The 5214-nt window shown below is 40.2% G+C and overlaps 1 non-coding gene across 1 annotated transcript; it reads left to right on the top strand.

Moving 5' to 3' along the window:
• The first annotated feature begins 4837 nt into the window (after nt 1-4837).
• Nucleotides 4838-4945, top strand: LOC148561659 (small nucleolar RNA R71). The gene has a single exon (XR_015887226.1). It is a non-coding gene; the product is annotated as a small nucleolar RNA R71 (small nucleolar RNA).
• The last annotated feature ends 269 nt before the right edge of the window (nt 4946-5214 follow it).

Here is a 5214-nt window from a genome sequence, read left to right as displayed (position 1 = left end):
ATAGGATTCACCCTCCTTTTGCGTCTGTCACTACGCCCAGCACTCGCAAGTTTGAAGTTCGTCACAGTCATTCAATCCCAGAATCCTACTCGGAATACCACAGACAAGGTTTAGACTTTCCAGATTCTCATGAATGCCGCCATCAATCTAGCTTAAACCACGAAGATTCTGATTAAGAGATCCAAGAGATAATCATTCAATCGAAGGTAGAACGGAAGTGGTTGTCAGGCACGCGTTCATAGGGAATGATGATGATTGTCACGTTCATCACATTCATGTTGAAGTGCGAATGAATATCTTAGAAGCGGAATAAGTTGAATTGAATAGAGAAAAAGTAGTACTTTGCATTAATTCATGAGGAACAGCAGAGCTCAACACCTTAATCTATGGAGTGTAGAAACTCTACCGTTAAGAATACATAAGTGAAAGGTTCAGGCATGGCCGAATGGCCAGCCCCCAAAACGTGATCAATATGATCCTAAGATGAACTAAAAATCATAAGATGTCTAATACAATAGTAAAAAGTCCTACTTATAATAAACTAGTTACTAGGGTTTACAGAAGTAAGTAATTGATGCATAAATCCACTTTCGGGGCCCACTTGGTGTGTGCTTGGGCTGAGCTTGAATGATGCACATGCAGAGGCTCTTTCTGGAGTTGAACGCCAGGTTGTAACGTATTTCTGGCGTTCAACTCTGGTTCGTGACGTGTTTCTGGCGTTTAACTCCAAACAGCAGCGTAGAACTGGCGTTCAACGCTCTTTTACGTTGTCTAAACTCGACCAAAGTATGGACTATTATATATTTCTGAAAAGCCCTGGATGTCTACATTCCAACGCAATTGAAAGCGCGCCATTTTGAGTTTTGTAGCCCCAGGAAATCCACTTTGAGTGCAGGGAGGTCAGAATCCAACAGCATTAGCAGTCCTTCTTCAACCTCTGAATCTGATTTTTGCTCAAGTCCCTCAATTTCAGCTAGAAAATAGCTGAAATCACAGAAAAACACACAAACTCATAGTAAAGTCCAGAAATGTGAATTTAACATAAAAACTAATGAAAACATCCCTAAAAGTAACTAGATTCTACTAAAAACATACTAAAAACAATGCCAAAAAGCGTATAAATTATCTGCTCATCACAACACCAAACTTAAATTGTTGCTTGTCCCCAAGCAACTGAAAATCAAATAGGATAAAAAGAAGAGAATATACTATAAATTCCAAACTATCAATGAAACATAGCTCCAATCAGATGAGCGGGACTTGTAGCTTTTTGCCTCTTGAATAGTTTTGGCATCTCACTTTATCCATTGAGGTTCAGAATGATTGGCACCTATAGGAACTCAGAGTTCAGATAGTGTTATTGATTCTCCAAGTTTAGTATGTTGATTCTTGAACACAGCTAATTTATGAGTCTTGGCCATGGCTCTAAGCACTTTGTTTTCCAGTATTACCACCGGATACATAAATGCCACAGACACATAATTAGGTGAACCTTTTCAGATTGTGACTCAGCTTTGCTAAAGTCCCCAATTAGAGGTGTCCAGGGTTCTTAAGCACACTCTTCTTTTGCTTTGGACCTTGACTTTAACCGCTCAGTCTCAAGTTTTCACTTGACACCTTCACGCCACAAGCACATGGTTAGGGACAGCTTGGTTTAGCCGCTTAGGCCAGGATTTTATTCCTTTAGGCCCTCCTATCCACTGATGCTCAAAGCCTTGGGATCCTTTTTATTTACCCTTGCCTTTTGGTTTTAAGGGCTATTGGCTTTTTTCTCTTGCCTTTTGGTTTTAAGAGCTTTGGCTTTTTCTGCTTGCTTTTTCTCTTTTTTTTTTGTTTCTATTTTTTTTCGCTTTTTTTTTTCTGCAAGCTTTGTTCTTTGCTGCTTTTTCTTGCTTCAAGAATCATCTTTATGATTTTTCAGATTATCAAATAACATGTCTCCTTGTCATCATTCTTTCAAGAGCCAACATATTTAACATTCTTAAACAACAACTTCAAAAGACATATGCACTGTTCAAGCATTCATTCAGAAAACAAAAAGTATTGTCACCACATCAATATAATTAAACTAAGTTCAAGGATAAATTCGAAACTCATGTACTTCTTGTTCTTTTGAATTAAAGCATTTTTCATTTAAGAGAGGTGATGGATTCATAGGACATTCATAACATTAAGACAAAGTTACTATATACTAATGATCATGTAATAAGACACAAACTTAGATAAGCACTTAACATAGAAAACGAAAAACAGAGAATGTAAGAACAAGGAATGAGTCCACCTTAGTGATGGTGGCGTTTCCTTCTTGAGGAACCAATGATGTCCTTGAGCTCTTCCTTGTCTCTTCCTTGTCTTTGTTGCTCCTCCCTCATTGCTTTTTGATCTTCTCTAATTTCATGAAGGATGATGGAGTGCTCTTGATGTTTCACCCTTAATTGTCCCATGTTGGAACTTAATTCTCCTAGGGAGGTGTTGATTTGCTCCCAAAAGTTTTGTTGAGGAAGGTGCATCCCTTGAGGTATCTCAGGGATTTCTTGATGATGAGCTTCCTCATGTGTTTCATGAGATCCATGAATGTGCTCTCTTGTTTGCTCCATCCTTTTCTTAGTGATGGGCTTGTGAGATGAATCTTTCCATCTCCCATGGCTCAGAAGTGGAAGCAATTGTCTTCCCTTTCCTCTTTCTTGAGGTGCCATTAATGGTTACGGAAAAACAAAAAAGCTATGCTTTTACCACACCAAACTTAGAATGTTGCTCGCCCTCGAGCAAAAGAAGAAAGAATAGAAGAAGAAGAAGAAAATATGGAGGAGATGGAGGGATGTGTGTATTCGGCCATATGGGTGGGATTGGGTGGGAAAAAGATGTTGAATTTTGAAGGTAGGTGGGTGTATGGATGTGAGTGGTAAATGGAAAACAGAAGGGATGACCATGAATAGAGAGAGAAAGGGTGAGGTAGGTGGGGATCCTGTGAGGTCCACAGATGCTGAGATGATCCTGTGGGGTCCACAGATCCTGAGGTGTCAAGGAATTTCATCCCTGCACCAATTAGGCATGTAAAATGCCTTTGCATGCAATTCTGGCATTTAAATGCCGAATTGATGCTTGTTATGGGCGTTCAACGCCCAGATGCAGCATATTTCTGGCGTTGAACGCCAGCCAGATGCTTGTTTATGGCGTTCAGCACTAAACTTAGAGTTTGGATATGGGAGTTCAACACCAAACTTAGAGTTTGGTTGTGGCCTCCCAACACCAAACTTAGAGTTTGACTGTGGGGGCTCTGGTTGACTCTATTTTGAAAGAAGCTTACTGTGCCTCTTTTCCATGTTTACAGAAGGATGTCCTTGAGTTTTAAACTCAAGGGAGTCCTCATTCAATTGAAGGACTAGTTCACCTCTGTTAACATCAATCACAGCTCTTGCTGTGGCTAGGAAGGCTCTTCCAAGGATGATGGATTCATCCTCATCCTTCCCAGTATCTAGGATTATGAAATCAGCAGGGATGTAAAGGCCTTCAACCTTTACTAATATGTCCTCTACTTGTCCATAAGCCTATTTTCTGGAATTGTCTGCCATTTCTAATGAGATTCTAGCAGCTTGTACCTCAAAGATTCCCAGTTTCTCCATTACAGAGAGTGGCATGAGGTTTATTCCTGACCCCAGGTCACATAGAGCCTTCTCAAAGGTCATGGTGCCTATGGTACAAGGTATTAGGAACTTTCTAGGATCCTATTTCTTCTGAGCCAATCTCAGTTGATCCAATGCATTTAGTTCATTGGTGAACAAGGGAGGTTCATCTCCTATAGTCTCAATACCAAATAATTTGGCATTCAGCTTCATGATTGCACCAAGGTACTTGGTAACTTGCTCCTTAGTAACATCCTCATTCTCTTCAGGAGAGGAATACTCATCAGAGCTCATGAATGGCATAAGGAGGTTTAATGGAATCTCTATGGTCTCTAGTTGAGTCTCAGATTTCTTTGGTTCCTCAGAGGAAAACTCCTTATTGATCACTGGACGCCCCAGGAGGTCTTCCTCCTTGGGATTCACGTCCTCCCCTTCTTCCTTGGATTCGGCCATGATGGTCATTTCAATGGCCTTGCACTCTCTTTTTGGATTTTCTTCTGTATTGCTTGGGAGAGTACTAGGAGGGATTTCAGCGACTCTTTTACTCAGCTGGCCCACTTGTGCTTCCAAATTTCTAATGGAGGACCTTGTTTCATTCATGAAACTCACAGTGGCCTTAGATAGATCAGAGACTAAGTTTGCTAAATTAGAAGTATTTTGTTCAGAGTTCTCTGTCTGTTGCTGAGTGAATGATGGAAAAGGCTTGCTATTGCTAAACCTGTTTCTTCCACCATTATTAAAGCCTTGTTGAGGCTTTTGTTGATTCTTCCATGAGAGATTTGGGTGATTTCTCCATAATGGGTTATAGGTGTTTCCATAAGGTTCACCTAAGTAATTCACCTCTGCTATTGCAGGGTTCTCAGGATCATAAGCTTCTTCTTCAGAAGATGCCTCTTGAGTACTGTTGGATGCAACTTGCATTCCATTCAGACTCTGAAAAATCATATTGACTTGCTAAGTCAATATTTTATTCTGAGCCAATATGGCATTCAGAGTATCAATTTCAAGAATTCCCTTCTTCATAGGCGTCCCATTATTCACAGGATTCCTTTCAGAAGTGTACATGAACTAGTTATTAGCAACCATGTCAATGAGTTCTTGAGCTTCTGCAGGCATTTTCTTTAGGTGAATGGATCCACCTGCAGAAATATCCAATGACATTTTAGCTAATTCAGACAGACCATCATAGAATATATCCAGGATGGTCCATTCTGAAGCATGTCAGAAGGACACTTTTTGGTCAGTTGCTTGTATCTCTCCCAAGCTTCATAGAGGGATTCACCTTCTTTCTGTCTGAAGGTTTGAACATCCACTCTAAGCTTGCTCAGCTTTTGAGGAGGAAAGAACTTGGCTAAGAAAGCCTTGACCAGCTTATCCTAAGAGTTCAGGCTATCCTTAGGTTGAAAGTCCAACCATATTCTAGCTCTGTCTCTCATAGCAAAAGGGAAAAGCATGAGCCTGTAGACTTCAGGATCTACTCCATTAGTCTTAACAGTATCACATATCTACAAAAATTCAGTTAAGAACTAAAAAGGATCTTTCAGATGGAAGTCCATGAAACTTGCAGTTCTGCTGCATCAGAGAAACTAAT

The sequence above is a fragment of the Arachis ipaensis genome, chromosome B6 (genome assembly GCF_059453495.1).
Source record: "Arachis ipaensis isolate K30076 ecotype BB chromosome B6, ASM5945349v1, whole genome shotgun sequence".
NCBI classification, from domain to species: domain Eukaryota; kingdom Viridiplantae; phylum Streptophyta; class Magnoliopsida; order Fabales; family Fabaceae; genus Arachis; species Arachis ipaensis.
Note: the sequence above shows the minus strand (reverse complement) of the source record. Positions and strands in the feature narration are given on the sequence as shown.